Consider the following 21347-nt stretch of genomic DNA (forward strand, 5'->3'; position numbering starts at 1 on the left):
CGTGTCTTTGCATTGGTGGTTCAGTGGTAGAATTCTCGCCTGCCACGCGGGAGGCCCGGGTTCGATTCCCGGCCAATGCAAAGCTGCTCTTTTAACAACTGTACACTCAGCGCTGAACTCCAGCTAATTCAGTCTTATCTCAAGACAGGTACTCCACATTTCCGCTCAACCCCTGGCAAGCGGAGCCCTGAGGCTGGCTCATTACAGTTCCCCTAGCTAAAAACTACACAGAGGCATCTCAGCTTCACACTTCTGACCACCTTCTTGCCCATCCTTGCATCTCTGCACTTTCTCACACATTCCACTGTCTGACATATTGTCTTTGTTGAGCAACAGTCTCGTGTTAGCTTGAGAAGAGCCTCTCACCTGACTCGTGTACCGTACTATGGCTTAAAATCGGACACTTTTCATAGCTTGCTGCTGCTTAAGGTCGACGTTCACGGCATGTGGCTCAGGTGGGGAGATGGGCTCCAAAGAAAGAGGCAGAAAACGGCAAGAGTGGAGCTCACGAATGTGCCGGAATAGCTCAGTTGGGAGCGCGTTAGACTGAAGATCTAAAGGTCCCTGGTTCAATCCCGGGATTTGGCAGCACGTGACATGCGTTTTGGAGCTCGTCTCCGCCTGGGCTGCAATGCACCAGCTGGTTCCATGGTGTAATGGTTAGCACTCTGGGCTTTGAATCCAGCGATCCGAGTTCAAATCTCGGTGGGACCTATCATGGGCTCAGTTTTGCGCCCCATGGCGCACTCTGGCTCAAAAACATTTCTTTTGCACTTTTTGCATGTGATGTAGCCGACCTTTTCTGCCACTTGGCCGGTTAGCTCAGCTGGTTAGAGCGTGGTGCTAATCACGCCAAGGTCATGGGTTCGATCCCCGTACGGGCCATGCTTTCTCTTTCTCCCGGTGGTGGGAGTGCTTGGAGATCAGAGGTAAAGAAAATGAAAGTGTCAGACGTGATTATAAGAACACAGATATGCCACATTCACCTGTGTCGTGGTGAGCGAAAGAAATGGAGGATACACGCATTTCTCTTAGCTGACAATTCTGCAGCAATTGGACTGGCAAAGTATACGTTGACATACACAATTTGCTCAAAGAGCGTAGTAGTTCTTGAAGAAAAATCCAACCCGCGTTGTAAAACCGTGCTGCCTTCTGATGCTCTTTACAACTTTCTGATGGAACTAGCTTTTTTCGAGGCATTTATTGGAAAAGTCGACGGAGTTGTCAAGTATCCCGAAGCAGCACTTCCACTAGAAGGTCCCAGAGTTCTTGTGCTTCAAGCATTTCAATTTATAAATATTCCGTTGATCTTAACAGTTGTGTGAAATGAGCTGTCATCACTCCGTTTCTGCTTTAGGAATTTTTCCGGTCTTTCGGCGGAAAGTCGGTCTCGTGTCTTTGCATTGGTGGTTCAGTGGTAGAATTCTCGCCTGCCACGCGGGAGGCCCGGGTTCGATTCCCGGCCAATGCAAAGCTGCTCTTTTAACAACTGTACACTCAGCGCTGAACTCCAGCTAATTCAGTCTTATCTCAAGACAGGTACTCCACATTTCCGCTCAACCCCTGGCAAGCGGAGCCCTGAGGCTGGCTCATTACAGTTCCCCTAGCTAAAAACTACACAGAGGCATCTCAGCTTCACACTTCTGACCACCTTCTTGCCCATCCTTGCATCTCTGCACTTTCTCACACATTCCACTGTCTGACATATTGTCTTTGTTGAGCAACAGTCTCGTGTTAGCTTGAGAAGAGCCTCTCACCTGACTCGTGTACCGTACTATGGCTTAAAATCGGACACTTTTCATAGCTTGCTGCTGCTTAAGGTCGACGTTCACGGCATGTGGCTCAGGTGGGGAGATGGGCTCCAAAGAAAGAGGCAGAAAACGGCAAGAGTGGAGCTCACGAATGTGCCGGAATAGCTCAGTTGGGAGAGCGTTAGACTGAAGATCTAAAGGTCCCTGGTTCAATCCCGGGTTTTGGCAGCACGTGACATGCGTTTTGGAGCTCGTCTCCGCCTGGGCTGCAGTGCACCAGCTGGTTCCATGGTGTAATGGTTAGCACTCTGGGCTTTGAATCCAGCGATCCGAGTTCAAATCTCGGTGGGACCTATCATGGGCTCAGTTTTGCGCCCCATGGCGCACTCTGGCTCAAAAACATTTCTTTTGCACTTTTTGCATGTGATGTAGCCGACCTTTTCTGCCACTTGGCCGGTTAGCTCAGCTGGTTAGAGCGTGGTGCTAATCACGCCAAGGTCATGGGTTCGATCCCCGTACGGGCCATGCTTTCTCTTTCTCCCGGTGGTGGGAGTGCTTGGAGATCAGAGGTAAAGAAAATGAAAGTGTCAGACGTGATTATAAGAACACAGATATGCCACATTCACCTGTGTCGTGGTGAGCGAAAGAAATGGAGGATACACGCATTTCTCTTAGCTGACAATTCTGCAGCAATTGGACTGGCAAAGTATACGTTGACATACACAATTTGCTCAAAGAGCGTAGTAGTTCTTGAAGAAAAATCCAACCCGCGTTGTAAAACCGTGCTGCCTTCTGATGCTCTTTACAACTTTCTGATGGAACTAGTTTTTTTCGAGGCATTTATTGGAAAAGTCGACGGAGTTGTCAAGTATCCCGAAGCAGCACTTCCACTAGAAGGTCCCAGAGTTCTTGTGCTTCAAGCATTTCAATTTATAAATATTCCGTTGATCTTAACAGTTGTGTGAAATGAGCTGTCATCACTCCGTTTCTGCTTTAGGAATTTTTCCGGTCTTTCGGCGGAAAGTCGGTCTCGTGTCTTTGCATTGGTGGTTCAGTGGTAGAATTCTCGCCTGCCGCGCGGGAGGCCCGGGTTCGATTCCCGGCCAATGCAAAGCTGCTCTTTTAACAACTGTACACTCAGCGCTGAACTCCAGCTAATTCAGTCTTATCTCAAGACAGGTACTCCACATTTCCGCTCAACCCCTGGCAAGCGGAGCCCTGAGGCTGGCTCATTACAGTTCCCCTAGCTAAAAACTACACAGAGGCATCTCAGCTTCACACTTCTGACCACCTTCTTGCCCATCCTTGCATCTCTGCACTTTCTCACACATTCCACTGTCTGACATATTGTCTTTGTTGAGCAACAGTCTCGTGTTAGCTTGAGAAGAGCCTCTCACCTGACTCGTGTACCGTACTATGGCTTAAAATCGGACACTTTTCATAGCTTGCTGCTGCTTAAGGTCGACGTTCACGGCATGTGGCTCAGGTGGGGAGATGGGCTCCAAAGAAAGAGGCAGAAAACGGCAAGAGTGGAGCTCACGAATGTGCCGGAATAGCTCAGTTGGGAGAGCGTTAGACTGAAGATCTAAAGGTCCCTGGTTCAATCCCGGGTTTTGGCAGCACGTGACATGCGTTTTGGAGCTCGTCTCCGCCTGTGCTGCAATGCACCAGCTGGTTCCATGGTGTAATGGTTAGCACTCTGGGCTTTGAATCCAGCGATCCGAGTTAAAATCTCGGTGGGACCTATCATGGGCTCAGTTTTGCGCCCCATGGCGCACTCTGGCTCAAAAACATTTCTTTTGCACTTTTTGCATGTGATGTAGCCGACCTTTTCTGCCGCTTGGCCGGTTAACTCAGCTGGTTAGAGCGTGGTGCTAATCACGCCAAGGTCATGGGTTCGATCCCCGTACGGGCCATGCTTTCTCTTTCTCCCGGTGGTGGGAGTGCTTGGAGATCAGAGGTAAAGAAAATGAAAGTGTCAGACGTGATTATAAGAACACAGATATGCCACATTCACCTGTGTCGTGGTGAGCGAAAGAAATGGAGGATACACGCATTTCTCTTAGCTGACAATTCTGCAGCAATTGGACTGGCAAAGTATACGTTGACATACACAATTTGCTCAAAGAGCGTAGTAGTTCTTGAAGAAAAATCCAACCCGCGTTGTAAAACCGTGCTGCCTTCTGATGCTCTTTACAACTTTCTGATGGAACTAGCTTTTTTCGAGGCATTTATTGGAAAAGTCGACGGAGTTGTCAAGTATCCCGAAGCAGCACTTCCACTAGAAGGTCCCAGAGTTCTTGTGCTTCAAGCATTTCAATTTATAAATATTCCGTTGATCTTAACAGTTGTGTGAAATGAGCTGTCATCACTCCGTTTCTGCTTTAGGAATTTTTCCGGTCTTTCGGCGGAAAGTCGGTCTCGTGTCTTTGCATTGGTGGTTCAGTGGTAGAATTCTCGCCTGCCACGCGGGAGGCCCGGGTTCGATTCCCGGCCAATGCAAAGCTGCTCTTTTAACAACTGTACACTCAGCGCTGAACTCCAGCTAATTCAGTCTTATCTCAAGACAGGTACTCCACATTTCCGCTCAACCCCTGGCAAGCGGAGCCCTGAGGCTGGCTCATTACAGTTCCCCTAGCTAAAAACTACACAGAGGCATCTCAGCTTCACACTTCTGACCACCTTCTTGCCCATCCTTGCATCTCTGCACTTTCTCACACATTCCACTGTCTGACATATTGTCTTTGTTGAGCAACAGTCTCGTGTTAGCTTGAGAAGAGCCTCTCACCTGACTCGTGTACCGTACTATGGCTTAAAATCGGACACTTTTCATAGCTTGCTGCTGCTTAAGGTCGACGTTCACGGCATGTGGCTCAGGTGGGGAGATGGGCTCCAAAGAAAGAGGCAGAAAACGGCAAGAGTGGAGCTCACGAATGTGCCGGAATAGCTCAGTTGGGAGAGCGTTAGACTGAAGATCTAAAGGTCCCTGGTTCAATCCCGGGTTTTGGCAGCACGTGACATGCGTTTTGGAGCTCGTCTCCGCCTGGGCTGCAGTGCACCAGCTGGTTCCATGGTGTAATGGTTAGCACTCTGGGCTTTGAATCCAGCGATCCGAGTTCAAATCTCGGTGGGACCTATCATGGGCTCAGTTTTGCGCCCCATGGCGCACTCTGGCTCAAAAACATTTCTTTTGCACTTTTTGCATGTGATGTAGCCGACCTTTTCTGCCACTTGGCCGGTTAGCTCAGCTGGTTAGAGCGTGGTGCTAATCACGCCAAGGTCATGGGTTCGATCCCCGTACGGGCCATGCTTTCTCTTTCTCCCGGTGGTGGGAGTGCTTGGAGATCAGAGGTAAAGAAAATGAAAGTGTCAGACGTGATTATAAGAACACAGATATGCCACATTCACCTGTGTCGTGGTGAGCGAAAGAAATGGAGGATACACGCATTTCTCTTAGCTGACAATTCTGCAGCAATTGGACTGGCAAAGTATACGTTGACATACACAATTTGCTCAAAGAGCGTAGTAGTTCTTGAAGAAAAATCCAACCCGCGTTGTAAAACCGTGCTGCCTTCTGATGCTCTTTACAACTTTCTGATGGAACTAGCTTTTTTCGAGGCATTTATTGGAAAAGTCGACGGAGTTGTCAAGTATCCCGAAGCAGCACTTCCACTAGAAGGTCCCAGAGTTCTTGTGCTTCAAGCATTTCAATTTATAAATATTCCGTTGATCTTAACAGTTGTGTGAAATGAGCTGTCATCACTCCGTTTCTGCTTTAGGAATTTTTCCGGTCTTTCGGCGGAAAGTCGGTCTCGTGTCTTTGCATTGGTGGTTCAGTGGTAGAATTCTCGCCTGCCGCGCGGGAGGCCCGGGTTCGATTCCCGGCCAATGCAAAGCTGCTCTTTTAACAACTGTACACTCAGCGCTGAACTCCAGCTAATTCAGTCTTATCTCAAGACAGGTACTCCACATTTCCGCTCAACCCCTGGCAAGCGGAGCCCTGAGGCTGGCTCATTACAGTTCCCCTAGCTAAAAACTACACAGAGGCATCTCAGCTTCACACTTCTGACCACCTTCTTGCCCATCCTTGCATCTCTGCACTTTCTCACACATTCCACTGTCTGACATATTGTCTTTGTTGAGCAACAGTCTCGTGTTAGCTTGAGAAGAGCCTCTCACCTGACTCGTGTACCGTACTATGGCTTAAAATCGGACACTTTTCATAGCTTGCTGCTGCTTAAGGTCGACGTTCACGGCATGTGGCTCAGGTGGGGAGATGGGCTCCAAAGAAAGAGGCAAAAAACGGCAAGAGTGGAGCTCACGAATGTGCCGGAATAGCTCAGTTGGGAGAGCGTTAGACTGAAGATCTAAAGGTCCCTGGTTCAATCCCGGGTTTTGGCAGCACGTGACATGCGTTTTGGAGCTCGTCTCCGCCTGTGCTGCAATGCACCAGCTGGTTCCATGGTGTAATGGTTAGCACTCTGGGCTTTGAATCCAGCGATCCGAGTTAAAATCTCGGTGGGACCTATCATGGGCTCAGTTTTGCGCCCCATGGCGCACTCTGGCTCAAAAACATTTCTTTTGCACTTTTTGCATGTGATGTAGCCGACCTTTTCTGCCACTTGGCCGGTTAGCTCAGCTGGTTAGAGCGTGGTGCTAATCACGCCAAGGTCATGGGTTCGATCCCCGTACGGGCCATGCTTTCTCTTTCTCCCGGTGGTGGGAGTGCTTGGAGATCAGAGGTAAAGAAAATGAAAGTGTCAGACGTGATTATAAGAACACAGATATGCCACATTCACCTGTGTCGTGGTGAGCGAAAGAAATGGAGGATACACGCATTTCTCTTAGCTGACAATTCTGCAGCAATTGGACTGGCAAAGTATACGTTGACATACACAATTTGCTCAAAGAGCGTAGTAGTTCTTGAAGAAAAATCCAACCCGCGTTGTAAAACCGTGCTGCCTTCTGATGCTCTTTACAACTTTCTGATGGAACTAGTTTTTTTCGAGGCATTTATTGGAAAAGTCGACGGAGTTGTCAAGTATCCCGAAGCAGCACTTCCACTAGAAGGTCCCAGAGTTCTTGTGCTTCAAGCATTTCAATTTATAAATATTCCGTTGATCTTAACAGTTGTGTGAAATGAGCTGTCATCACTCCGTTTCTGCTTTAGGAATTTTTCCGGTCTTTCGGCGGAAAGTCGGTCTCGTGTCTTTGCATTGGTGGTTCAGTGGTAGAATTCTCGCCTGCCGCGCGGGAGGCCCGGGTTCGATTCCCGGCCAATGCAAAGCTGCTCTTTTAACAACTGTACACTCAGCGCTGAACTCCAGCTAATTCAGTCTTATCTCAAGACAGGTACTCCACATTTCCGCTCAACCCCTGGCAAGCGGAGCCCTGAGGCTGGCTCATTACAGTTCCCCTAGCTAAAAACTACACAGAGGCATCTCAGCTTCACACTTCTGACCACCTTCTTGCCCATCCTTGCATCTCTGCACTTTCTCACACATTCCACTGTCTGACATATTGTCTTTGTTGAGCAACAGTCTCGTGTTAGCTTGAGAAGAGCCTCTCACCTGACTCGTGTACCGTACTATGGCTTAAAATCGGACACTTTTCATAGCTTGCTGCTGCTTAAGGTCGACGTTCACGGCATGTGGCTCAGGTGGGGAGATGGGCTCCAAAGAAAGAGGCAGAAAACGGCAAGAGTGGAGCTCACGAATGTGCCGGAATAGCTCAGTTGGGAGAGCGTTAGACTGAAGATCTAAAGGTCCCTGGTTCAATCCCGGGTTTTGGCAGCACGTGACATGCGTTTTGGAGCTCGTCTCCGCCTGTGCTGCAATGCACCAGCTGGTTCCATGGTGTAATGGTTAGCACTCTGGGCTTTGAATCCAGCGATCCGAGTTAAAATCTCGGTGGGACCTATCATGGGCTCAGTTTTTGCCCCATGGCGCACTCTGGCTCAAAAACATTTCTTTTGCACTTTTTGCATGTGATGTAGCCGACCTTTTCTGCCGCTTGGCCGGTTAACTCAGCTGGTTAGAGCGTGGTGCTAATCACGCCAAGGTCATGGGTTCGATCCCCGTACGGGCCATGCTTTCTCTTTCTCCCGGTGGTGGGAGTGCTTGGAGATCAGAGGTAAAGAAAATGAAAGTGTCAGACGTGATTATAAGAACACAGATATGCCACATTCACCTGTGTCGTGGTGAGCGAAAGAAATGGAGGATACACGCATTTCTCCTAGCTGACAATTCTGCAGCAATTGGACTGGCAAAGTATACGTTGACATACACAATTTGCTCAAAGAGCGTAGTAGTTCTTGAAGAAAAATCCAACCCGCGTTGTAAAACCGTGCTGCCTTCTGATGCTCTTTACAACTTTCTGATGGAACTAGCTTTTTTCGAGGCATTTATTGGAAAAGTCGACGGAGTTGTCAAGTATCCCGAAGCAGCATTTCCACTAGAAGGTCCCAGAGTTCTTGTGCTTCAAGCATTTCAATTTATAAATATTCCGTTGATCTTAACAGTTGTGTGAAATGAGCTGTCATCACTCCGTTTCTGCTTTAGGAATTTTTCCGGTCTTTCGGCGGAAAGTCGGTCTCGTGTCTTTGCATTGGTGGTTCAGTGGTAGAATTCTCGCCTGCCACGCGGGAGGCCCGGGTTCGATTCCCGGCCAATGCAAAGCTGCTCTTTTAACAACTGTACACTCAGCGCTGAACTCCAGCTAATTCAGTCTTATCTCAAGACAGGTACTCCACATTTCCGCTCAACCCCTGGCAAGCGGAGCCCTGAGGCTGGCTCATTACAGTTCCCCTAGCTAAAAACTACACAGAGGCATCTCAGCTTCACACTTCTGACCACCTTCTTGCCCATCCTTGCATCTCTGCACTTTCTCACACATTCCACTGTCTGACATATTGTCTTTGTTGAGCAACAGTCTCGTGTTAGCTTGAGAAGAGCCTCTCACCTGACTCGTGTACCGTACTATGGCTTAAAATCTGACACTTTTCATAGCTTGCTGCTGCTTAAGGTCGACGTTCATGGCATGTGGCTCAGGTGGGGAGATGGGCTCCAAAGAAAGAGGCAGAAAACGGCGAGTGGAGCTCACGAATGTGCCGGAATAGCTCAGTTGGGAGAGCGTTAGAATGAAGATCTAAAGGTCCCTGGTTCAATCCCGGGTTTTGGCAGCACGTGACATGCGTTTTGGAGCTCGTATCCGCCTGGGCTGCAATGCACCAGCTGGTTCCATGGTGTAATGGTTAGCACTCTGGGCTTTGAATCCAGCGATCCGAGTTAAAATCTCGGTGGGACCTATCATGGGCTCAGTTTTGCGCCCCATGGCGCACTCTGGCTCAAAAACATTTCTTTTGCACTTTTTGCATGTGATGTAGCCGACCTTTTCTGCCGCTTGGCAGGTTAGCTCAGCTGGTTAGAGCGTGGTGCTAATCACGCCAAGGTCATGGGTTCGATCCCCGTACGGGCCATGCTTTCTCTTTCTCCCGGTGGTGGGAGTGCTTGGAGATCAGAGGTAAAGAAAATGAAAGTGTCAGACGTGATTATAAGAACACGGATATGCCACATTCACCTGTGTCGTGGTGAGCGAAAGAAATGGAGGATACACGCATTTCTCTTAGCTGACAATTCTGCAGCAATTGGACTGGCAAAGTATACGTTGACATACACAATTTGCTCAAAGAGCGTAGTAGTTCTTGAAGAAAAATCCAACCCGCGTTGTAAAACCGTGCTGCCTTCTGATGCTCTTTACAACTTTCTGATGGAACTAGCTTTTTTCGAGGCATTTATTGGAAAAGTCGACGGAGTTGTCAAGTATCCCGAAGCAGCACTTCCACTAGAAGGTCCCAGAGTTCTTGTGCTTCAAGCATTTCAATTTATAAATATTCCGTTGATCTTAACAGTTGTGTGAAATGAGCTGTCATCACTCCGTTTCTGCTTTAGGAATTTTTCCGGTCTTTCGGCGGAAAGTCGGTCTCGTGTCTTTGCATTGGTGGTTCAGTGGTAGAATTCTCGCCTGCCACGCGGGAGGCCCGGGTTCGATTCCCGGCCAATGCAAAGCTGCTCTTTTAACAACTGTACACTCAGCGCTGAACTCCAGCTAATTCAGTCTTATCTCAAGACAGGTACTCCACATTTCCGCTCAACCCCTGGCAAGCGGAGCCCTGAGGCTGGCTCATTACAGTTCCCCTAGCTAAAAACTACACAGAGGCATCTCAGCTTCACACTTCTGACCACCTTCTTGCCCATCCTTGCATCTCTGCACTTTCTCACACATTCCACTGTCTGACATATTGTCTTTGTTGAGCAACAGTCTCGTGTTAGCTTGAGAAGAGCCTCTCACCTGACTCGTGTACCGTACTATGGCTTAAAATCGGACACTTTTCATAGCTTGCTGCTGCTTAAGGTCGACGTTCACGGCATGTGGCTCAGGTGGGGAGATGGGCTCCAAAGAAAGAGGCAGAAAACGGCAAGAGTGGAGCTCACGAATGTGCCGGAATAGCTCAGTTGGGAGAGCGTTAGACTGAAGATCTAAAGGTCCCTGGTTCAATCCCGGGTTTTGGCAGCACGTGACATGCGTTTTGGAGCTCGTCTCCGCCTGGGCTGCAGTGCACCAGCTGGTTCCATGGTGTAATGGTTAGCACTCTGGGCTTTGAATCCAGCGATCCGAGTTCAAATCTCGGTGGGACCTATCATGGGCTCAGTTTTGCGCCCCATGGCGCACTCTGGCTCAAAAACATTTCTTTTGCACTTTTTGCATGTGATGTAGCCGACCTTTTCTGCCACTTGGCCGGTTAGCTCAGCTGGTTAGAGCGTGGTGCTAATCACGCCAAGGTCATGGGTTCGATCCCCGTACGGGCCATGCTTTCTCTTTCTCCCGGTGGTGGGAGTGCTTGGAGATCAGAGGTAAAGAAAATGAAAGTGTCAGACGTGATTATAAGAACACAGATATGCCACATTCACCTGTGTCGTGGTGAGCGAAAGAAATGGAGGATACACGCATTTCTCTTAGCTGACAATTCTGCAGCAATTGGACTGGCAAAGTATACGTTGACATACACAATTTGCTCAAAGAGCGTAGTAGTTCTTGAAGAAAAATCCAACCCGCGTTGTAAAACCGTGCTGCCTTCTGATGCTCTTTACAACTTTCTGATGGAACTAGTTTTTTTCGAGGCATTTATTGGAAAAGTCGACGGAGTTGTCAAGTATCCCGAAGCAGCACTTCCACTAGAAGGTCCCAGAGTTCTTGTGCTTCAAGCATTTCAATTTATAAATATTCCGTTGATCTTAACAGTTGTGTGAAATGAGCTGTCATCACTCCGTTTCTGCTTTAGGAATTTTTCCGGTCTTTCGGCGGAAAGTCGGTCTCGTGTCTTTGCATTGGTGGTTCAGTGGTAGAATTCTCGCCTGCCGCGCGGGAGGCCCGGGTTCGATTCCCGGCCAATGCAAAGCTGCTCTTTTAACAACTGTACACTCAGCGCTGAACTCCAGCTAATTCAGTCTTATCTCAAGACAGGTACTCCACATTTCCGCTCAACCCCTGGCAAGCGGAGCCCTGAGGCTGGCTCATTACAGTTCCCCTAGCTAAAAACTACACAGAGGCATCTCAGCTTCACACTTCTGACCACCTTCTTGCCCATCCTTGCATCTCTGCACTTTCTCACACATTCCACTGTCTGACATATTGTCTTTGTTGAGCAACAGTCTCGTGTTAGCTTGAGAAGAGCCTCTCACCTGACTCGTGTACCGTACTATGGCTTAAAATCGGACACTTTTCATAGCTTGCTGCTGCTTAAGGTCGACGTTCACGGCATGTGGCTCAGGTGGGGAGATGGGCTCCAAAGAAAGAGGCAGAAAACGGCAAGAGTGGAGCTCACGAATGTGCCGGAATAGCTCAGTTGGGAGAGCGTTAGACTGAAGATCTAAAGGTCCCTGGTTCAATCCCGGGTTTTGGCAGCACGTGACATGCGTTTTGGAGCTCGTCTCCGCCTGTGCTGCAATGCACCAGCTGGTTCCATGGTGTAATGGTTAGCACTCTGGGCTTTGAATCCAGCGATCCGAGTTAAAATCTCGGTGGGACCTATCATGGGCTCAGTTTTGCGCCCCATGGCGCACTCTGGCTCAAAAACATTTCTTTTGCACTTTTTGCATGTGATGTAGCCGACCTTTTCTGCCGCTTGGCCGGTTAACTCAGCTGGTTAGAGCGTGGTGCTAATCACGCCAAGGTCATGGGTTCGATCCCCGTACGGGCCATGCTTTCTCTTTCTCCCGGTGGTGGGAGTGCTTGGAGATCAGAGGTAAAGAAAATGAAAGTGTCAGACGTGATTATAAGAACACAGATATGCCACATTCACCTGTGTCGTGGTGAGCGAAAGAAATGGAGGATACACGCATTTCTCTTAGCTGACAATTCTGCAGCAATTGGACTGGCAAAGTATACGTTGACATACACAATTTGCTCAAAGAGCGTAGTAGTTCTTGAAGAAAAATCCAACCCGCGTTGTAAAACCGTGCTGCCTTCTGATGCTCTTTACAACTTTCTGATGGAACTAGCTTTTTTCGAGGCATTTATTGGAAAAGTCGACGGAGTTGTCAAGTATCCCGAAGCAGCACTTCCACTAGAAGGTCCCAGAGTTCTTGTGCTTCAAGCATTTCAATTTATAAATATTCCGTTGATCTTAACAGTTGTGTGAAATGAGCTGTCATCACTCCGTTTCTGCTTTAGGAATTTTTCCGGTCTTTCGGCGGAAAGTCGGTCTCGTGTCTTTGCATTGGTGGTTCAGTGGTAGAATTCTCGCCTGCCACGCGGGAGGCCCGGGTTCGATTCCCGGCCAATGCAAAGCTGCTCTTTTAACAACTGTACACTCAGCGCTGAACTCCAGCTAATTCAGTCTTATCTCAAGACAGGTACTCCACATTTCCGCTCAACCCCTGGCAAGCGGAGCCCTGAGGCTGGCTCATTACAGTTCCCCTAGCTAAAAACTACACAGAGGCATCTCAGCTTCACACTTCTGACCACCTTCTTGCCCATCCTTGCATCTCTGCACTTTCTCACACATTCCACTGTCTGACATATTGTCTTTGTTGAGCAACAGTCTCGTGTTAGCTTGAGAAGAGCCTCTCACCTGACTCGTGTACCGTACTATGGCTTAAAATCGGACACTTTTCATAGCTTGCTGCTGCTTAAGGTCGACGTTCACGGCATGTGGCTCAGGTGGGGAGATGGGCTCCAAAGAAAGAGGCAGAAAACGGCAAGAGTGGAGCTCACGAATGTGCCGGAATAGCTCAGTTGGGAGAGCGTTAGACTGAAGATCTAAAGGTCCCTGGTTCAATCCCGGGTTTTGGCAGCACGTGACATGCGTTTTGGAGCTCGTCTCCGCCTGGGCTGCAGTGCACCAGCTGGTTCCATGGTGTAATGGTTAGCACTCTGGGCTTTGAATCCAGCGATCCGAGTTCAAATCTCGGTGGGACCTATCATGGGCTCAGTTTTGCGCCCCATGGCGCACTCTGGCTCAAAAACATTTCTTTTGCACTTTTTGCATGTGATGTAGCCGACCTTTTCTGCCACTTGGCCGGTTAGCTCAGCTGGTTAGAGCGTGGTGCTAATCACGCCAAGGTCATGGGTTCGATCCCCGTACGGGCCATGCTTTCTCTTTCTCCCGGTGGTGGGAGTGCTTGGAGATCAGAGGTAAAGAAAATGAAAGTGTCAGACGTGATTATAAGAACACAGATATGCCACATTCACCTGTGTCGTGGTGAGCGAAAGAAATGGAGGATACACGCATTTCTCTTAGCTGACAATTCTGCAGCAATTGGACTGGCAAAGTATACGTTGACATACACAATTTGCTCAAAGAGCGTAGTAGTTCTTGAAGAAAAATCCAACCCGCGTTGTAAAACCGTGCTGCCTTCTGATGCTCTTTACAACTTTCTGATGGAACTAGTTTTTTTCGAGGCATTTATTGGAAAAGTCGACGGAGTTGTCAAGTATCCCGAAGCAGCACTTCCACTAGAAGGTCCCAGAGTTCTTGTGCTTCAAGCATTTCAATTTATAAATATTCCGTTGATCTTAACAGTTGTGTGAAATGAGCTGTCATCACTCCGTTTCTGCTTTAGGAATTTTTCCGGTCTTTCGGCGGAAAGTCGGTCTCGTGTCTTTGCATTGGTGGTTCAGTGGTAGAATTCTCGCCTGCCGCGCGGGAGGCCCGGGTTCGATTCCCGGCCAATGCAAAGCTGCTCTTTTAACAACTGTACACTCAGCGCTGAACTCCAGCTAATTCAGTCTTATCTCAAGACAGGTACTCCACATTTCCGCTCAACCCCTGGCAAGCGGAGCCCTGAGGCTGGCTCATTACAGTTCCCCTAGCTAAAAACTACACAGAGGCATCTCAGCTTCACACTTCTGACCACCTTCTTGCCCATCCTTGCATCTCTGCACTTTCTCACACATTCCACTGTCTGACATATTGTCTTTGTTGAGCAACAGTCTCGTGTTAGCTTGAGAAGAGCCTCTCACCTGACTCGTGTACCGTACTATGGCTTAAAATCGGACACTTTTCATAGCTTGCTGCTGCTTAAGGTCGACGTTCACGGCATGTGGCTCAGGTGGGGAGATGGGCTCCAAAGAAAGAGGCAGAAAACGGCAAGAGTGGAGCTCACGAATGTGCCGGAATAGCTCAGTTGGGAGAGCGTTAGACTGAAGATCTAAAGGTCCCTGGTTCAATCCCGGGTTTTGGCAGCACGTGACATGCGTTTTGGAGCTCGTCTCCGCCTGTGCTGCAATGCACCAGCTGGTTCCATGGTGTAATGGTTAGCACTCTGGGCTTTGAATCCAGCGATCCGAGTTAAAATCTCGGTGGGACCTATCATGGGCTCAGTTTTGCGCCCCATGGCGCACTCTGGCTCAAAAACATTTCTTTTGCACTTTTTGCATGTGATGTAGCCGACCTTTTCTGCCGCTTGGCCGGTTAACTCAGCTGGTTAGAGCGTGGTGCTAATCACGCCAAGGTCATGGGTTCGATCCCCGTACGGGCCATGCTTTCTCTTTCTCCCGGTGGTGGGAGTGCTTGGAGATCAGAGGTAAAGAAAATGAAAGTGTCAGACGTGATTATAAGAACACAGATATGCCACATTCACCTGTGTCGTGGTGAGCGAAAGAAATGGAGGATACACGCATTTCTCCTAGCTGACAATTCTGCAGCAATTGGACTGGCAAAGTATACGTTGACATACACAATTTGCTCAAAGAGCGTAGTAGTTCTTGAAGAAAAATCCAACCCGCGTTGTAAAACCGTGCTGCCTTCTGATGCTCTTTACAACTTTCTGATGGAACTAGCTTTTTTCGAGGCATTTATTGGAAAAGTCGACGGAGTTGTCAAGTATCCCGAAGCAGCATTTCCACTAGAAGGTCCCAGAGTTCTTGTGCTTCAAGCATTTCAATTTATAAATATTCCGTTGATCTTAACAGTTGTGTGAAATGAGCTGTCATCACTCCGTTTCTGCTTTAGGAATTTTTCCGGTCTTTCGGCGGAAAGTCGGTCTCGTGTCTTTGCATTGGTGGTTCAGTGGTAGAATTCTCGCCTGCCACGCGGGAGGCCCGGGTTCGATTCCCGGCCAATGCAAAGCTGCTCTTTTAACAACTGTACACTCAGCGCTGAACTCCAGCTAATTCAGTCTTATCTCAAGACAGGTACTCCACATTTCCGCTCAACCCCTGGCAAGCGGAGCCCTGAGGCTGGCTCATTACAGTTCCCCTAGCTAAAAACTACACAGAGGCATCTCAGCTTCACACTTCTGACCACCTTCTTGCCCATCCTTGCATCTCTGCACTTTCTCACACATTCCACTGTCTGACATATTGTCTTTGTTGAGCAACAGTCTCGTGTTAGCTTGAGAAGAGCCTCTCACCTGACTCGTGTACCGTACTATGGCTTAAAATCGGACACTTTTCATAGCTTGCTGCTGCTTAAGGTCGACGTTCATGGCATGTGGCTCAGGTGGGGAGATGGGCTCCAAAGAAAGAGGCAGAAAACGGCGAGTGGAGCTCACGAATGTGCCGGAATAGCTCAGTTGGGAGAGCGTTAGAATGAAGATCTAAAGGTCCCTGGTTCAATCCCGGGTTTTGGCAGCACGTGACATGCGTTTTGGAGCTCGTATCCGCCTGGGCTGCAATGCACCAGCTGGTTCCATGGTGTAATGGTTAGCACTCTGGGCTTTGAATCCAGCGATCCGAGTTAAAATCTCGGTGGGACCTATCATGGGCTCAGTTTTGCGCCCCATGGCGCACTCTGGCTCAAAAACATTTCTTTTGCACTTTTTGCATGTGATGTAGCCGACCTTTTCTGCCGCTTGGCAGGTTAGCTCAGCTGGTTAGAGCGTGGTGCTAATCACGCCAAGGTCATGGGTTCGATCCCCGTACGGGCCATGCTTTCTCTTTCTCCCGGTGGTGGGAGTGCTTGGAGATCAGAGGTAAAGAAAATGAAAGTGTCAGACGTGATTATAAGAACACGGATATGCCACATTCACCTGTGTTGTGGTGAGCGAAAGAAATGGAGGATACACGCATTTCTCTTAGCTGACAATTCTGCAGCAATTGGACTGGCAAAGTATACGTTGACATACACAATTTGCTCAAAGAGCGTAGTAGTTCTTGAAGAAAAATCCAACCCGCGTTGTAAAACCGTGCTGCCTTCTGATGCTCTTTACAACTTTCTGATGGAACTAGCTTTTTTCGAGGCATTTATTGGAAAAGTCGACGGAGTTGTCAAGTATCCCGAAGCAGCACTTCCACTAGAAGGTCCCAGAGTTCTTGTGCTTCAAGCATTTCAATTTATAAATATTCCGTTGATCTTAACAGTTGTGTGAAATGAGCTGTCATCACTCCGTTTCTGCTTTAGGAATTTTTCCGGTCTTTCGGCGGAAAGTCGGTCTCGTGTCTTTGCATTGGTGGTTCAGTGGTAGAATTCTCGCCTGCCACGCGGGAGGCCCGGGTTCGATTCCCGGCCAATGCAAAGCTGCTCTTTTAACAACTGTACACTCAGCGCTGAACTCCAGCTAATTCAGTCTTATCTCAAGACAGGTACTCCACATTTCCGCTCAACCCCTGGCAAGCGGAGCCCTGAGGCTGGCTCATTACAGTTCCCCTAGCTAAAAACTACACAGAGGCATCTCAGCTTCACACTTCTGACCACCTTCTTGCCCATCCTTGCATCTCTGCACTTTCTCACACATTCCACTGTCTGACATATTGTCTTTGTTGAGCAACAGTCTCGTGTTAGCTTGAGAAGAGCCTCTCACCTGACTCGTGTACCGTACTATGGCTTAAAATCGGACACTTTTCATAGCTTGCTGCTGCTTAAGGTCGACGTTCATGGCATGTGGCTCAGGTGGGGAGATGGGCTCCAAAGAAAGAGGCAGAAAACGGCGAGTGGAGCTCACGAATGTGCCGGAATAGCTCAGTTGGGAGAGCGTTAGAATGAAGATCTAAAGGTCCCTGGTTCAATCCCGGGTTTTGGCAGCACGTGACATGCGTTTTGGAGCTCGTATCCGCCTGGGCTGCAATGCACCAGCTGGTTCCATGGTGTAATGGTTAGCACTCTGGGCTTTGAATCCAGCGATCCGAGTTAAAATCTCGGTGGGACCTATCATGGGCTCAGTTTTGCGCCCCATGGCGCACTCTGGCTCAAAAACATTTCTTTTGCACTTTTTGAATGTGATGTAGCCGACCTTTTCTGCCGCTTGGCAGGTTAGCTCAGCTGGTTAGAGCGTGGTGCTAATCACGCCAAGGTCATGGGTTCGATCCCCGTACGGGCCATGCTTTCTCTTTCTCCCGGTGGTGGGAGTGCTTGGAGATCAGAGGTAAAGAAAATGAAAGTGTCAGACGTGATTATAAGAACACGGATATGCCACATTCACCTGTGTCGTGGTGAGCGAAAGAAATGGAGGATACACGCATTTCTCTTAGCTGACAATTCTGCAGCAATTGGACTGGCAAAGTATACGTTGACATACACAATTTGCTCAAAGAGCGTAGTAGTTCTTGAAGAAAAATCCAACCCGCGTTGTAAAACCGTGCTGCCTTCTGATGCTCTTTACAACTTTCTGATGGAACTAGCTTTTTTCGAGGCATTTATTGGAAAAGTCGACGGAGTTGTCAAGTATCCCGAAGCAGCACTTCCACTAGAAGGTCCCAGAGTTCTTGTGCTTCAAGCATTTCAATTTATAAATATTCCGTTGATCTTAACAGTTGTGTGAAATGAGCTGTCATCACTCCGTTTCTGCTTTAGGAATTTTTCCGGTCTTTCGGCGGAAAGTCGGTCTCGTGTCTTTGCATTGGTGGTTCAGTGGTAGAATTCTCGCCTGCCACGCGGGAGGCCCGGGTTCGATTCCCGGCCAATGCAAAGCTGCTCTTTTAACAACTGTACACTCAGCGCTGAACTCCAGCTAATTCAGTCTTATCTCAAGACAGGTACTCCACATTTCCGCTCAACCCCTGGCAAGCGGAGCCCTGAGGCTGGCTCATTACAGTTCCCCTAGCTAAAAACTACACAGAGGCATCTCAGCTTCACACTTCTGACCACCTTCTTGCCCATCCTTGCATCTCTGCACTTTCTCACACATTCCACTGTCTGACATATTGTCTTTGTTGAGCAACAGTCTCGTGTTAGCTTGAGAAGAGCCTCTCACCTGACTCGTGTACCGTACTATGGCTTAAAATCGGACACTTTTCATAGCTTGCTGCTGCTTAAGGTCGACGTTCACGGCATGTGGCTCAGGTGGGGAGATGGGCTCCAAAGAAAGAGGCAGAAAACGGCGAGTGGAGCACACGAATGTGCCGGAATAGCTCAGTTGGGAGAGCGTTAGACTGAAGATCTAAAGGTCCCTGGTTCAATCCCGGGTTTTGGCAGCACGTGACATGCGTTTTGGAGCTCGTATCCGCCTGGGCTGCAATGCACCAGCTGGTTCCATGCTGTAATGGTTAGCACTCTGGGCTTTGAATCCAGCGATCCGAGTTCAAATCTCGGTGGGACCTATCATGGGCTCAGTTCTGCGCCCCATGGCGCACTCTGGCTCAAAAACATTTCTTTTGCACTTTTTGCATGTGATGTAGCCGACCTTTTCTGCCGCTTGGCCGGTTAGCTCAGCTGGTTAGAGCGTGGTGCTAATCACGCCAAGGTCATGGGTTCGATCCCCGTACGGGCCATGCTTTCTCTTTCTCCCGGTGGTGGGAGTGCTTGGAGATCAGAGGTAAAGAAAATGAAAGTGTCAGACGTGATTATAAGAACACGGATATGCCACATTCACCTGTGTCGTGGTGAGCGAAAGAAATGGAGGATACACGCATTTCTCTTAGCTGACAATTCTGCAGCAATTGGACTGGCAAAGTATACGTTGACATACACAATTTGCTCAAAGAGCGTAGTAGTTCTTGAAGAAAAATCCAACCCGCGTTGTAAAACCGTGCTGCCTTCTGATGCTCTTTACAACTTTCTGATGGAACTAGCTTTTTTCGAGGCATTTATTGGAAAAGTCGACGGAGTTGTCAAGTATCCCGAAGCAGCACTTCCACTAGAAGGTCCCAGAGTTCTTGTGCTTCAAGCATTTCAATTTATAAATATTCCGTTGATCTTAACAGTTGTGTGAAATGAGCTGTCATCACTCCGTTTCTGCTTTAGGAATTTTTCCGGTCTTTCGGCGGAAAGTCGGTCTCGTGTCTTTGCATTGGTGGTTCAGTGGTAGAATTCTCGCCTGCCACGCGGGAGGCCCGGGTTCGATTCCCGGCCAATGCAAAGCTGCTCTTTTAACAACTGTACACTCAGCGCTGAACTCCAGCTAATTCAGTCTTATCTCAAGACAGGTACTCCACATTTCCGCTCAACCCCTGGCAAGCGGAGCCCTGAGGCTGGCTCATTACAGTTCCCCTAGCTAAAAACTACACAGAGGCATCTCAGCTTCACACTTCTGACCACCTTCTTGCCCATCCTTGCATCTCTGCACTTTCTCACACATTCCACTGTCTGACATATTGTCTTTGTTGAGCAACAGTCTCGTGTTAGCTTGAGAAGAGCCTCTCACCTGACTCGTGTACCGTACTATGGCTTAAAATCGGACACTTTTCATAGCTTGCTGCTGCTTAAGGTCGACGTTCACGGCATGTGGCTCAGGTGGGGAGATGGGCTCCAAAGAAAGAGGCAGAAAACGGCAAGAGTGGAGCTCACGAATGTGCCGGAATAGCTCAGTTGGGAGAGCGTTAGACTGAACATCTAAAGGTCCCTGGTTCAATCCCGGGTTTTGGCAGCACGTGACATGCGTTTTGGAGCTCGTCTCCGCCTGGGCTGCAATGCACCAGCTGGTTCCATGGTGTAATGGTTAGCACTCTGGGCTTTGAATCCAGCGATCCGAGTTAAAATCTCGGTGGGACCTATCATGGGCTCAGTTTTGCGCCCCATGGCGCACTCTGGCTCAAAAACATTTCTTTTGCACTTTTTGCATGTGATGTAGCCGACCTTTTCTGCCGCTTGGCCGGTTAGCTCAGCTGGTTAGAGCGTGGTGCTAATCACGCCAAGGTCATGGGTTCGATCCCCGTACGGGCCATGCTTTCTCTTTCTCCCGGTGGTGGGAGTGCTTGGAGATCAGAGGTAAAGAAAATGAAAGTGTCAGACGTGATTATAAGAACACAGATATGCCACATTCACCTGTGTCGTGGTGAGCGAAAGAAATGGAGGATACACGCATTTCTCCTAGCTGACAATTCTGCAGCAATTGGACTGTCAAAGTATACATTGGCATACACAATTTGCTCAAAGAGCGTAGTAGTTCTTGAAGAAAAATCCAACCCGCGTTGTAAAACCGTGCTGCCTTCTGATGCTCTTTACAACTTTCTGATGGAACTAGCTTTTTTCGAGGCATTTATTGGAAAAGTCGACGGAGTTGTCAAGTATCCCGAAGCAGCACTTCCACTAGAATGTCCCAGAGTTCTTGTGCTTCAAGCATTTCAATTTATAAATATTCCGTTGATCTTAACAGTTGTGTGAAATGAGCTGTCATCACTCCGTTTCTGCTTTAGGAATTTTTCCGGTCTTTCGGCGGAAAGTCGGTCTCGTGTCTTTGCAGTGGTGGTTCAGTGGTAGAATTCTCGCCTGCCACGCGGGAGACCCGGGTTCGATTCCCGGCCAATGCAAAGCTGCTCTTTTAACAACTGTACACTCAGCGCTGAACTCCAGCTAATTCAGTCTTATCTCAAGACAGGTACTCCACATTTCCGCTCAACCCCTGGCAAGCGGAGCCCTGAGGCTGGCTCATTACAGTTCCCCTAGCTAAAAACTACACAGAGGCATCTCAGCTTCACACTTCTGACCACCTTCTTGCCCATCCTTGCATCTCTGCACTTTCTCACACATTCCACTGTCTGACATATTGTCTTTGTTGAGCAACAGTCTCGTGTTAGCTTGAGAAGAGCCTCTCACCTGACTCGTGTACCGTACTATGGCTTAAAATCGGACACTTTTCATAGCTTGCTGCTGCTTAAGGTCGACGTTCACGGCATGTGGCTCAGGTGGGGAGATGGGCTCCAAAGAAAGAGGCAGAAAAC

At 48.7% G+C, this 21347-nt stretch overlaps 1 protein-coding gene and 20 non-coding genes across 21 annotated transcripts in view; 20 read left to right on the plus strand and 1 right to left on the minus strand.

Annotated features, from left to right (window-relative positions):
* LOC125715668 (uncharacterized) overlaps nt 1-21347 on the minus strand; it is a 416660-nt gene that overhangs the window by 177880 nt on the left and 217433 nt on the right. The window lies entirely within an intron of this gene.
* On the plus strand, nt 10-80 carry trnag-gcc (transfer RNA glycine (anticodon GCC)). Its single transcript has one exon. It is a non-coding gene; the product is annotated as a tRNA-Gly (tRNA).
* Nucleotides 643-714, plus strand: trnaq-uug (transfer RNA glutamine (anticodon UUG)). The gene has a single exon. It is a non-coding gene; the product is annotated as a tRNA-Gln (tRNA).
* trnag-gcc (transfer RNA glycine (anticodon GCC)) lies at nt 1401-1471 on the plus strand. Its single transcript has one exon. It is a non-coding gene; the product is annotated as a tRNA-Gly (tRNA).
* On the plus strand, nt 2034-2105 carry trnaq-uug (transfer RNA glutamine (anticodon UUG)). The gene has a single exon. It is a non-coding gene; the product is annotated as a tRNA-Gln (tRNA).
* Nucleotides 2792-2862, plus strand: trnag-gcc (transfer RNA glycine (anticodon GCC)). The gene has a single exon. It is a non-coding gene; the product is annotated as a tRNA-Gly (tRNA).
* Nucleotides 4183-4253, plus strand: trnag-gcc (transfer RNA glycine (anticodon GCC)). Its single transcript has one exon. It is a non-coding gene; the product is annotated as a tRNA-Gly (tRNA).
* On the plus strand, nt 4816-4887 carry trnaq-uug (transfer RNA glutamine (anticodon UUG)). The gene has a single exon. It is a non-coding gene; the product is annotated as a tRNA-Gln (tRNA).
* On the plus strand, nt 5574-5644 carry trnag-gcc (transfer RNA glycine (anticodon GCC)). The gene has a single exon. It is a non-coding gene; the product is annotated as a tRNA-Gly (tRNA).
* On the plus strand, nt 6965-7035 carry trnag-gcc (transfer RNA glycine (anticodon GCC)). The gene has a single exon. It is a non-coding gene; the product is annotated as a tRNA-Gly (tRNA).
* Nucleotides 8355-8425, plus strand: trnag-gcc (transfer RNA glycine (anticodon GCC)). Its single transcript has one exon. It is a non-coding gene; the product is annotated as a tRNA-Gly (tRNA).
* trnag-gcc (transfer RNA glycine (anticodon GCC)) lies at nt 9744-9814 on the plus strand. Its single transcript has one exon. It is a non-coding gene; the product is annotated as a tRNA-Gly (tRNA).
* Nucleotides 10377-10448, plus strand: trnaq-uug (transfer RNA glutamine (anticodon UUG)). The gene has a single exon. It is a non-coding gene; the product is annotated as a tRNA-Gln (tRNA).
* Nucleotides 11135-11205, plus strand: trnag-gcc (transfer RNA glycine (anticodon GCC)). Its single transcript has one exon. It is a non-coding gene; the product is annotated as a tRNA-Gly (tRNA).
* Nucleotides 12526-12596, plus strand: trnag-gcc (transfer RNA glycine (anticodon GCC)). Its single transcript has one exon. It is a non-coding gene; the product is annotated as a tRNA-Gly (tRNA).
* Nucleotides 13159-13230, plus strand: trnaq-uug (transfer RNA glutamine (anticodon UUG)). Its single transcript has one exon. It is a non-coding gene; the product is annotated as a tRNA-Gln (tRNA).
* Nucleotides 13917-13987, plus strand: trnag-gcc (transfer RNA glycine (anticodon GCC)). The gene has a single exon. It is a non-coding gene; the product is annotated as a tRNA-Gly (tRNA).
* Nucleotides 15308-15378, plus strand: trnag-gcc (transfer RNA glycine (anticodon GCC)). The gene has a single exon. It is a non-coding gene; the product is annotated as a tRNA-Gly (tRNA).
* trnag-gcc (transfer RNA glycine (anticodon GCC)) lies at nt 16697-16767 on the plus strand. Its single transcript has one exon. It is a non-coding gene; the product is annotated as a tRNA-Gly (tRNA).
* On the plus strand, nt 18086-18156 carry trnag-gcc (transfer RNA glycine (anticodon GCC)). The gene has a single exon. It is a non-coding gene; the product is annotated as a tRNA-Gly (tRNA).
* Nucleotides 19475-19545, plus strand: trnag-gcc (transfer RNA glycine (anticodon GCC)). Its single transcript has one exon. It is a non-coding gene; the product is annotated as a tRNA-Gly (tRNA).

This window comes from Brienomyrus brachyistius, chromosome 2 (genome assembly GCF_023856365.1).
Source record: "Brienomyrus brachyistius isolate T26 chromosome 2, BBRACH_0.4, whole genome shotgun sequence".
Taxonomy (NCBI): Eukaryota; Metazoa; Chordata; class Actinopteri; order Osteoglossiformes; family Mormyridae; genus Brienomyrus; species Brienomyrus brachyistius.